Raw genomic sequence first — 12816 nt, 5'->3', positions numbered from 1 at the left:
GAAGGGCTACTCTTCTGCCGTGGAACTGAGAAATCTTCAAAGAACCCAGAGAGATGCCTGGACTTGAAGACTGGAAAAATCATCTAGCAGAAGGAGGAACAGCTACAATAGATGCCACCCTGGAGTGAACATCTGAATATTTTTGAAAAACTATTGGAAGCCCCTTTTTACTTATTTATTTCTCTTTCTTTTAAAAATTCCTTTATTATTTTCTTATTCCTTTAACATTATTTATCTCTGTTATCTTTTCCTCTTTTTTTGCTTTGTTCTTGCTTCTGCTTTGCTCTGTTCTTTTGTATATTTTGTCGTCCTCTGCTCAGGGTTAATGAGGGGTTTGCATGCAGATGAAGGTGATGGATGGTTGGTGAAGGACCCTGTGTGAGAGGCAAGCAAGATCTCCCAGGGTGGGAAGCTGGGAGAAGAAATCAAAGCTCTTGTGTGGGAGCTGGGAGGGTTCACCTCTTTCTGTGTAACACAACTTAAGGTCTACCTATGAGAGAGGACTTTGCATTCTTCTTTTTCGCTTTTTCTCCTTGTGTTTTTCTTTTGTTTAGATTAGGTTTATTTATCGTAATGTGTTAGGAAAGGTCTTAACAAAATCTTACTGAAGAAGAAGAAGAAGAAGAGTTTGGATTTGATATCCCGCCTTTCACTCCCCTTCAGGAGTCTCAAAGCGGCTAACATTCTTCTTTCCCTTCCTCCCCCACAACAAACACTCTGTGAGGTGAGCGGGGCTGAGAGACTTCAAAGAAGTGTGACTGGCCCAAGGTCACCCAGCAGCTGCATGTGGAGGAGCGGAGACACGAACCTGGTTCTGTGTCTGAAGGATTATGTTGAATGTAGAAGAGACCAAGTTAGTGCAAGCAGGAATTGAGCAAGAAGAGCAAATAGTCTCTCATGCATTTGTGGATTTTTGAGGGGATATAGACTGAGACTTTTTTAGTTTTAATAAAAAAATTAAGGTCTTATATATATAATAAATGTTCATAAATGTACCAACCAAGCATGTACAGTGGTGCCCCGCAATACAAACGCCTCGCAAGACGGAAAACCCCCTAGACGAAAGGGTTTTCCGTTTTGGAGGCGCTTTGCAAAACGAATTTCCCTATGGGCTTCCTTCGCAAGACGAAAATGTCTTGCGAGTTCCTGCGGGTTTTTCCCCCTTTCCCCCCCTTTTTCCTAAGCCGCTAAGCCGCTTATCAGCTGATCCACTGATAAGCCACTTAACAGCTGATCGCTAAAAGCCGCTAAACCGCTAATAGCGCTAATCTGCTAAACTGTCAATGGGCTTGCTTCGCAAGACGAAAAAACCACTATACAAAGAGCCTCACGGAACGGATTAATTTTGTCTTGCGAGGCACCACTGTACATAGATACCGGTATGTGGACCACATGTCTGGAGCAGCACAAGAAGACCACCCTGAAACCATTTTGACTCCCAAACTGACCAAATGTTTTCTCTGCAAGGAGGGAGGGGGTGAGGGAACCTTCCCATTGTCTCAGGAATTGGGTAATCACCATCTGAAATGAACGGCCATACTACAAGGAAAGGCAATCGGATAAGGCACTATCAGATAACCTGCATAGCTGTCAACTTTCAGATTTGAAAATAAGGGATCAGCAGCCTCAAAAATAAGGGATCAGCAGCCTCACCTGTCCCGGGGACAGTCTACGGGATATCTAACAATCTGGGATAGCAGTGGGAAGCAGCGGGAAACGGTGCTGGAATAAGGGAATTTCCCGCAAAAAAAATGGAAGGTTGACAGCTATGGGTATCCTGGCAGACAGGAAAAACAACAACATTCAAATTTCTGTTGTAGACCGCCTTTTCTATGATGTAGGTATGATGTTTGTGGGGGGTGGTCTTGGGTTTACACCCCTTCTGTGGTGTATGTATGATGTATGGAGGGGTGGTCTTGAGCTCCAGGAAAGGCAATTTAAAATGTCTATATAAGGGTGGGCATACCTTTGTTCTGGGTCCTCCACCCTGTTGCAACAGCTTTAATAAAGATCAGGCTTACTAGCTGCTTTGCTTCTCAATATTCTCTGGTTGGCCTCTGTTATTTTCTCCTACCGATGGAGAACCTACAAAGGATTCTATAAAGGGCTCTTGTATACCCCATAAGGGAATAGGGGCAGATTTTGTTTGCAAAAAGCTGTAAGAGGCACCACATAGGTGGTTCCTGCAGAGAGAGAAATACGAGCTGCAGTGACCATGGGTACTGAATTAAGGGGTGAGAAATTAAGATTTGGAGAGAGACTATCTCACAAGAGCTACTTGCCCCCCAAATGTTGCCTTCTTCAAAGTGGACCATCTGGCAGGCATGGCTGGTGGATTTCCTTCAGATCTCCCAAAATATGGTGTCCAGATCTCTGAGCTGGTCATCTCCATTAATCAAGGAACTCCACGGAAATGGCTGGTAGGGCAGCTGCCTGTTACATTGCTGTTATTCTGCTGGTGGGGTGGGAAGGCCAATTTCCCCCTCCCTTGTCTAGGAGCTCCACACTGAAGTGCAAAGACCAAGAAACAAACAACAACAACAAAAAAGTGTCTGTGTTCCAGGTGAAATTCAGCTGCTCAGCCCAGGCAGATCAAGACAGTTAATCTGGCCAGTCTCTCTTGTATTGATACTGTCAGCTTTGTAGTTGCAAAATTATGAGCCTGCCAGGTAAAAATTACGAGCTAGGCTTTAGCATTCAAGCCGTTTGAAAACATAAATCTCTGAGGTCTTTCTATAGTCAATCCCTTCCCCCCCCCACCCAGTTGTTGTTTTGTAATATCCATTACCATGAAAGCAGTAGTGGCTCCCCCTTGTGGGCAAGTGAGAATGTGCTAGGCTGTTTTTAAAATTGTACAAAAGAAAACTCGTGTGTGTGTGTGTGTGTGTGTGTGTGTGTGTATGATTACTGTTTGACTCAACATTGCAATACCATGGTATGGAAAGCCGCTTTTGCAGGAATTCCCTCTTTGGTTCTCACCAAAGACATCAGAGTCACCTCCTCGTCTGAATTTCATCCCTGTCCCTGTCTCCAGCCTGACACTAAGTATATGTTTCTTTGGAAGTTAAATCCTACAGTGCTCAATCGACACTTCTCTGCATGCTTAGGGACGCAGGTGGCGCTGTGGGTCAAAGCCTCAGCGCCTAGGGCTTGCCGATCGAAAGGTCGGCGGTTCGAATCCCTGCAGCGGGGTGCGCTCCCGCTGCTCGGTCCCAGCGCCTGCCAACCTAGCAGTTCGAAAGCACCTCCGGGTGCAAGTAGATAAATAGGGACCGCTTACCAGCGGGAAGGTAAACGGCGTTTCCGTGTGCGGCTCTGGCTCGCCAGAGCAGCGATGTCACGCTGGCCACGTGACCCGGAAGTGTCTCCGGACAGCGCTGGCCCCTGGCCTCTTGAGTGAGATGGGCGCACAACCCCAGAGTCTGTCAAGACTGGCCCATACAGGCAGGGGTACCTTTACTTTTACCTTTACCTGCATGCTTAGGCTGCAATTCCTAATTTCATATTCTGCTGGGAATATGCCCCATTGCACACAGTGAGTAACCATGCATAGGACTACAGTGTTAGAATTTTGTTCCTAAATGCGTATCATTTAAACAGCTGCCATCTTTAACTCTGGGCAAGGGAGAGGGAAGAAATATACCTCCTGTTTTTAATTGTGTAAGACCCTAGTGTGAAATATGATCAGGAATACCCTTGTTCACATTTTACATCAGCAGTTGGTAAACTACATCAAAGCTTTCCGAACTTTTCATGTTGGCGACACTTTTTAGACGTGCATCATTTCATGACACAGTAATTCAGTTTTACTAGCAAACCAGAGGTTAAACTAACCCCTTTCCAGCCCCGGGAGGAGCGCAGGGAGAGTTTGTGTGACACACCTACACACTGCAGCCAACACACTAATGTGTCAAGATACACAATTTGGAAAGTTCTGAAGTACATGATCCTAATTGAGCCATGATGTTTCAACCTTAGCTCTCCTGTCTGCAATATGGAGATGAAAAGGCTGGCCAACTTTAAAGGGTTGTTGATTTAGAAAATAATAGGGACACAGGAAGCTGCCTTTTGTCAGAGTCGGTTCCCTGGTCCGTCTGACTCAGCTTTGACTACACTGATTGGCAGCAGAATGCCAGGATTTCATTCAGAAGTCCTAGCCCAAATTGGAGATGGCTAGGACCCAAACTGGTAGCTTTCGCAGGTGCTACTACTGACCTCTCAGTAGATATCAGGGGAACAATTTGCATTTAAAGGCCAAGCTCTATCATATTCAAACTTTCTGATATAATACTTGAAGGGAAACACAGTCTCAGAAGAGAGCCCACCCCCATAAACTGTTAACAATATTATCTAGATGCTGGTTGCTTATTCAGACAACCCTAGACATGTCTACTCAACAGTATATCCCATTGTATTCAGTAGGACTCACTCCTAGCAAAATTGCTATAGGATTGTGTAGCCTAAGTATATTAGATGTCGAAGCATTTTCAAACTTTTTAGTCTCCTTGTTTTTGCAGATGTATTTGAAACTCTAAATGCGAAAAAACCCAAAACCTGCCTGTGGCTTTTCTGTTTAGCATGGGTTTTTTTGCCTGTCCTGTTTCCTTTATCTAGATCTTCAATCACTCTGAAATATCCTGGATTCCCTCTAAGGGCTACACCAATGCCCCTCAAATCTCCCAGTCTTGTTTTCAAAGAAAGATGCCTAAGGGTTTCTAAGTGATTTTTCACACACTCTGGCTTAACATCTGAGTTATGTCTCCCCCCCTTTCTTTTCTTTTCTTTTCTTTTCTTTTCTTTTCTTTTCTTTTCTTTTCTTTTCTTTCTTTCTTTCTTTTTTTTAAAAAATATGCCCTTTGTTTGTGCTTTTCTTCTTCACTCCCAGTCTGATATTCAGAGCGAAAGAAAACAAGGTTTTCAAACCTGTTCTCCTCAGAATTTTTTTTTAAAAAACCCATTGTTGTGCAAGCCGATTCCATATATGTAATATAAAACATAGGAAATACTTGACTAAAAAGCATATGGATCTCTAAAGCGCAAAAGGTGCAGTAACATAAAACGGGGATCAGAGAAAGGAATGTTTTCCATTAGAGCTGCTTACTGAGGTCTTTCCAATGGAGATGATGGCAGGAGATTCAGGACAGTTGTGCTATGAAAATTGCTGTCTCGGGATCTGAGGAGAGCCATCTACTAAAAACTAAGATCATGGCCACTGGGCCCATCACCTCCTGGCAAATAGAAGGGGAAGAAATGGAGGCAGTGAGAGATTTTACTTTCTTGGGCTCCATGATCACTGCAGATGGTGACAGCAGGCACGAAATTAAAAGATGCCTGCTTCTTGGGAGAAAAGCAATGACAAACTTTTTTTTTTAATATAAATTTTTATTAATTTTCCAGCACAATTATACAATTTTATCCAAATTCTAACAAATTACTCTTTTTGGACTTCCTTCAGTTTCTCTGGTAATCATCCATAATTACTCCTCAATACGCATTCCCTTCATTGTATTGCCATTTAACTTCCCTCCCTTTTCTCTTTCTTTTTAACAATACTTCTTAAACTTTTACAGTGCTTCTTGAAACCCCACTAGCATTGTTTGCACATCACATACATTTTTCAGATAATCTACAAACTTTCCCCAATCTTCGATGAACTTTTGGTTTCGAACGTATCTTATTTCCCCAGTCAATTTGTCCAGTTCCGCATAGTCCGTCAATTTCATTCTCCATTCTTGAATCGTCGGTATTTCCTCTTGTTTCCATTTCTGGGCCAATAAAATTCTTGCTGCCGTAACTGCATACTGAAGTAATTTACAGTCTTTTCTTCTTATTTCTTTTCCTGTAATCCCTAAGAGAAAGACTTCTGGTTTCTTAACAAAGGTATATTTTAACATCTTTTTCAATTCATTGTATATCGCTTCCCAGAAACTCTTCACTTTCTTACATTCCCACCACATATGGTAAAACGTTCCCTCTTTTTCTTTACATTTCCAACACTTATTACATGTTTTATACATTTTTGCAAGTTTTACCGGTGTAATGTACCATCTATAAAACATTTTCATCACATTTTCCTTCAACCCCATGCATGCAGTAAATTTTAAATTTTCCTTCCATAATTCTTCCCAATCTTCAAATTGAATATTATATCCAAAATCTTTGGCCCATTGTATCATTACCGATTTAACTTCTTCATCTTTCATACACCATTCCAACAATATCTTATACATTTTTGACAAAATTTTATATTCATTGTTTATTATATCTGTTTGGAACTTTGAATCTTTTTCTGCATAACCACTTTCTTTTATGTCTTTTTTAAACATTTCATTTACCTGGAAATAATGCAACCAATCATATACGTGATCTTTAACTTGTTCATATGGTTTTAATTTCCATTTCCCTCCTTCTTTAGTAACCAATTCTTCGTATGTAGCCCATTTACCTCTCATATTGATTTTCTTTACGCACATAACCTCCAGCGGAGACAGCCAATGTGGAACCCTTGGTTCCAAAAGACTTTTGTACCTGTCCCATACTTCTATTAACGAGTTCCTGAAGATGTGGTTTCCAAATCCCTTATGAACTTTCTTCTTATCACACCATAAGTAAGTGTGCCAACCAAATCTGTTATCAAAACCTTCAAGGCCTAATAATTCCATATTTTCTAATTTAATCCATTCCTTTAACCAGCAAAGACATGCTGCTTCATAATATAATTTCATATCTGGCAGGGCGAAGCCTCCTCTTTCTTTCACATCTGTTAATAATTTATATTTTATTCTTGGCTTCTTGCCCTGACAGATATACCTTGAAATCACTCTTTGCCAGTCCTTAAAAATCCCTACCCCCTTAATAATGGGGATAAGTAAAGGTAAAGGTACCCCTGCCCGTACGGGCCAGTCTTGACAGACTCTGGGGTTGTGCGCCCATCTCACTTAAGAGGCCAGGGGCCAGCGCTGTCCGGAGACACTTCCGGGTCATGTGGCCAGCGTGACATTGCTGCTCTGGCAAGCCAGAGCCGCACACGGAAACGCCGTTTACCTTCCCGCCGGTAAGCGGTCCCTATTTATCTACTTGCACCCGGAGGTGCTTTCGAACTGCTAGGTTGGCAGGCGCTGGGACCGAGCAGCAGGAGCGCACCCCGCCGCAGGGATTCGAACCGCCGACCTTTCGATCGGCAAGTCCTAGGCGCTGAGGCTTTAACCCACAGCGCCACCTGCGTCTGAAATAAAAATAGCATCTTTGGAAGCACACTCATCTTTATCGTAGAAATTCTGCCCCAAAAGGACAGTTTCATTCTGCCCCACACCTCCAGGTCATTCCTAATTCATTTCCACACTTGTACATAATTATTCTGGAACAGGTCAATATTTTTAGGAGTTAACCAAATTCCCAAGTATTTTACTTTCTTCACCACCTCTATCTCTGTCTGTTGTTGCATTGTTTCTATCGTGTTATACTCCATATTTTTAACCATTATTTTAGTTTTTTTCTTATTCAGTCTAAACCCGGCCACATTTCCAAATTGTTCAATCTCCTCCAATACTTCTTTAACACTTTCCATTGGTTCTTCCATCGTTATAACCAGATCGTCGGCAGAGACTTTAACTTTATATTCGTTCTGGCCTACTGTCACCCCTTTAATTGATCTATTTTGTCTAATCACATTTAAAAAGACCTCTAGGACCGTTATAAATAACAGTGGTGAGAGCGGACAACCCTGTCTTGTTCCTTTAGATATTTTTATATCTTCCGTAACAACATTATTAACTATCAGTTTAGCTCTCTGCTCTGTATATATTGCCTTGATTCTATTGAAAAACTCTTTTGCCACTTCCATATACTCTAAATTTTTCAACATAAATTCCCATAGTATATTATTAAAGGCCTTTTCAGCATCCACAAACATTAATATTGCTTGTTTCTCATTCCTGGCAGTCAGATATTCCTAAATATTAATTATGTTCCTTACATTATCTTTCATTTGTCTGCCCGGCAGGAACCCTGCTTGATCTTTGTGGATATTTCTTATCAATATCTTTTTCATTCTCTTCGCTAGAATCCCCGCAAATATTTTGTAATCCATATTCAACAGTGAGATAGGCCTGTAATTTTTAACTTGTGTTAAATCCGAGTCTTGTTTTGGAATCAAAGTAATAAATGCTTCCTTCCACGTTTCTGGGATCTCTCTTGCTTTTAAAATATTATTCATAACTTCTTTCAATGGAATCATCAAGACATTCCTCATTTCTTTATAGTATCCTAATGTAAATCCATCTGGTCCCGGGGCCTTTCCCCTCTTCAATTCTTTTATAACCTCTTTAATCTCTTCAACTTCTATTGGGGTGTTCAGCTGGTCTTTTTGTTCTGTTGGGATCTTCTGCACCTTTTTATCTTTTAAGAATCTTTCTATTTTCTTCATATTATTGCTTTCTTTATTTTTATATAGTTGTCTATAAAAGTCCAAGAATCCTTTTCTAATTTCTTTCGGATTGACTGTCTCTTCCCCATTCACAATAATTTTATTAATTGTATTCTGTTCTTTTCTTTTTTTAGTTTGCCACACAAGCAGTTAGCAAACTCAAAGTTTTTCTGTCGCAACCTTTTAATATTCCATTCTACTTCTTTATTTATTATCATTGCAAATTGAGTTTGTAAAGTCTTAATTTCTTGTTTGATCTTTGAGTTGTTTGGTTTTTTGATTAATTTCTGCTCCTTGTCCATAATCCGCTTTAAAATTTCTTTTTTCCCCTTTTTCCCTATATTTATTCTTCAATGAATTCTGTTGAATAAAGAATCCTCTCATAACTGCTTTGCTTGCATCCCAAACAATGTTCATCTTTGTACCTTTGTTGGTGTTATCCATAAAATATTCAGTTAGTTTCTTTTGTGCTTTTTCTATAATCTTCTGATCATCCAGCAAATAGTCATTAATTCTCCATCTAAAGGTTCTTTCTTCAAAACCTTTTAATTTCAATTTTATTGGATTATGATCTGAAATTACTTTGGGCTGAATTTCAATTTGTTGGATTCTTGGAGTCAATTCATTCGAGAGCAATGACAAGCCTAGACAGCATCTTAAAAAGCAGAGAAATCACCTTGCTGACAAAGGTCCGTATTGTTAAAGCCATGGTTTTCCCAGTTGTGATGTATGGAAGTGAGAGCTGGACCATAAAGAAGGCTGATCGCCGAAGAATTGATGCTTTTGAATTATGGTGCTGGAGGAGACTCTTGAGAGTCCCATGGACTGCAAGAAGATCAAACCTATCCATTCTGAAGGAAATCAGCCCTGAGTGCTCATAGGAAGGACAGATCCTGAAGCTGAGGCTCCAGTACTTTGGCCACCTCATGAGAAGAGAAGACTCCCTGGAGAAGACCCTGATGTTGGGAAAGATGGAGGGCACAAGGAGACGGGGACGATAGAGGACGAGATGGTTGGACAGTGTTCTCAAAGCTACCAGCATGAGTTTGACCAAACTGCGGGAGGCAGTGTAAGACAGGAGTGCCTGGCGTGCTCTGGTCCATGGGGTCACGAAGAGTCGGACACGACTAAATGACTAAACAACAAAGGCAACAAGAGAAATTCATTTAGAACAGTAGCCACTACAAAAAGCCACTAGTCATGCTGCTTTGGGGATGAGAGCAGCGTGCCTGTCAATCAGGAACAACAGCAGGAGGGGACTTCTACCTTCATGTTTGAATTGTGGACTTACCAGAGTCTTCTGATTGGCCAAACAGAATGATGGACTAGATAGGCCTTTGCTCTAATTCAGCAAAACATTGCGGAGCATTATCCAGAGGCTTTAAAGAAGACCACAGAGCTGGGCACTCATGTAGACATAATGTATGAAGTGTTGCTGCCGTTTAGAAAATGTGAACTCTTGGGTTGTGTTTGAGGAACGGACTCCCCAAAATTCTCCATCCCATTTATTGGGGGGGGGGGCAGGATTTGTCAAATATTCTTTGAGGGGTAGAAGAATTCTCAAACAGTTTTAGGCTGGCTGAGGGGGAAAACATTTCTCAGAAAATTAATAAAACTGTATTGTTTGGGTGGAAGAAGGAAGCCACATGCCATGGACAACAGAGATCGTGCAGTTCCAGAAATCAACGTTCTGGTGCCTACTGCATCATTTCACTTAGTTTGAAACGAACCCTTTAAGTTCTTGCTGCCTGAAAAGCTTGGTATTAATCTTTGCTTCGTGATTGTGTTGTTGCTTATGATCTCGTAGAAATATTGATAAAGAATAAAAGTATTAGTTATACTCACTCTCATATTAAATTTGAGATAGCTAACCTTTCACCGAGAAGCCCATGGTCCCTGTCTGCCAGTGCAGCTAGGTTCATCTTCTTCAATCCTATCTCCAGAACAGTAGAGAAAGACCTTAAGAGATGGGTTAAGCTAGTATTATTAATATCACTGGGCAACATGCTATGATGAAGACATAGTGAAAATATCTACCTGACATTCAGAAGACATCTTAAGGCAGCCCTGTTCAGGGAAGTTTTTAACGTGTGATTTTACTGTATTTTTGGTTTTTATGGAAGCCGCCCAGAGTGGCTGGGAAGGCCCAGCCAGATGGGCGGGATATAAATAATAAATTATTATTATTATTATTATTATTATTATTATCTTCGGAGCTTTAGGAAATGCTGGCATGTAATCAAGGCAGTTCATTATTTAAGAATAACCAAGAAACAAGAAAGGATTCTTCCGAAAATTAATATTATTAAATTAATATTATTACCAGGGAAGAGACATAAAAATGAAACAAATATTGAGCTTACAAACTAATCTATTATTAAAGGGGTTTATCAGAGGCCCTTTTAAGTTAGATATTGCCAACAAAGCACATGAGTTTAAGGGTATAACTTGGAGATGGAGGAACTTGCACAATTTTAGTCTAAGTCTCCCTGACTTTGTGTCAGGAGACCTTCTCCTGGTTTTCTCTTTCCTCCTGTGGGACAGCTCAGAGAGATCACTGAGTAAGATCCTTCACTGGAAATTTAGCTCCAGGCCTTTAAAGCTTCTTAGAAAGCTTTATAGAGGTGCTTGTTCTTATGGCAACAACCAGTACTGCCCTTCTTCTCTGTGTCCTATTCTCTCATACCATACCTTGTTACGGCATGCACAGTATTTGCCATTTTGAAGTAAATTTGTTTTCAGAAATGTCTGTCTTTTAAGTAACCTTATCCGTGTTTTAGGTGGCAATCGTAACCCTAAAACAGGCAGCGGTGGGGACTGATGGAGCGGTAGAGGCAGGGCCACATCCACAGCCCTGCCACTGCGCTGGCCAGGGTGGAAGGTGGAGGCAGGAAAAATGCCCCCTTTGGTGTGCCAGCCCCCAGGCGTAGTACAGTAGACTGCATTGTGCCTGCAGTTGTCACTTGATGGCAGCAGAACCGGCTCAGGATCCAGAGGACCCTGTGTCAGCCCAGCCCCCTCCTTGCCCTTGAAATGCCCGATTCTGGAAGCTTCTGCTGGCTGCTGCCAGTGGCAAAACTACTAGTTGCAGCTTCCTCCATCTGCCATTACATGCCTAGGGGTGTTCCTCATGGGTGGAGCTCTCCCACCAATGACAGAGCTTCCCGGTTGACAGAAGCTGGTATGACGTTCGTACAGAGCCCTGGTCATCTCACAGACTACTGACCCGTACACCACTAATCTGCTTCCACCAACCTGGTCCTCCCCGGTAAATCACTTAGTCTCGGTAAGGTTCTCAAGTTCTCAAGTTGACAAAGAAGAGTGTAGTTTATTGCAGACACAAACAAACTTTAACTGCATTCCAAACGTTGTTAGCTTCTTAGTCTTATTTTATCTTGTCTTTATCTCTTCTACCTCCCCTCACACATGAACCAACTACACTAACTGTCTCTCTATTTCCAACTGCCTGCCAACTGTTTTTCCAACTGCCTTTCCCAACTACCCACTAAAACCAACCAACTACCCACACCCAAACCTCGGGCTAAGCCCTTTTATAAACAGGTAGGCTCCGCCTCTGCCTTTCCTACTGGTCTACATTTTAATCCTTTCTCTCCCCCTTGTAGAGACATTTTCAAATGAACGGGCAAACGCCACAGCTGGGATACCCATCTGCTCCACCCAAACCCCTTTCCCCATGGCATATTGGAGGGTGGGGTGGGCTACTCTATCGAGGCCTGTACAATACCTGTTGGAATATCCAGAAAATACAGGTATATGATCTTCACGGAGAATCTGACACATTCTGTTTTACCACAAGGAACCCAGAGTTTACTTAACAGCTGGGATTTGATAACTTACCTGCGAGAAGCATACAGTGGTGCCTCGCAAGACGAAATTAATTCGTTCCGCGAGTTTTTTCGTTTAGCAATTTTTTCGTCTTGCGGAACACGGATTCCCCAGGTATTAACGGCTTTAAGAAAAAGGAAGCAAACTCGCAAGATGTTTTCGTCTTGTGAAGCAAGCCCATAGGGAAATTCGTCTTGCGAAGCAATTCGAAAAACGGAAAACCCTTTCATCTAGCGAGTTTTTCCGTCTTGCGAGGCATTCGTCTTGCGGGGCACCACTGTACCGTGATAAATGGGCTAAGAGAAAAGAACTGGAAGAAGCCAATTGTTTCCTTCAAATAATATTTAAATAATACATGATAATTGTGAGTGGATAAACAACCAAACAATTTTATTCATGGGCAGAAAAAGAGCCCCCCAAATAATAATTTAAAAGATTTCTCAGTAAATTCTTCTCAGAGACGTTTCATCCCAGCCTTCTCAATTATTGCAATTGCGCCCCCTTGCCTCCTTCTATCAGCTTTAGTTGCTGCCCCCAGCAGAGGG

General features: G+C 41.7%; 1 long non-coding RNA gene across 1 annotated transcript in view; it reads right to left on the bottom strand.

Moving 5' to 3' along the window:
* Positions 1-1989: 1989 nt before the first annotated feature.
* LOC307199774 overlaps positions 1990-12816 on the bottom strand; it is a 68324-nt gene continuing 57497 nt past the window's right edge. The window contains exons 2-3 of the long non-coding RNA XR_013832185.1: positions 10271-10358; positions 1990-2506 (exon numbers count right to left, since the gene is read on the bottom strand). This is a non-coding gene — a long non-coding RNA (uncharacterized lncRNA). The remainder of the gene's footprint in view (positions 2507-10270; positions 10359-12816) is intronic.

The sequence above is a fragment of the Podarcis cretensis genome (genome assembly GCF_951804945.1).
Source record: "Podarcis cretensis genome assembly, chromosome: 12".
NCBI classification, from domain to species: Eukaryota; Metazoa; Chordata; class Lepidosauria; order Squamata; family Lacertidae; genus Podarcis; species Podarcis cretensis.
Note: the sequence above shows the minus strand (reverse complement) of the source record. Positions and strands in the feature narration are given on the sequence as shown.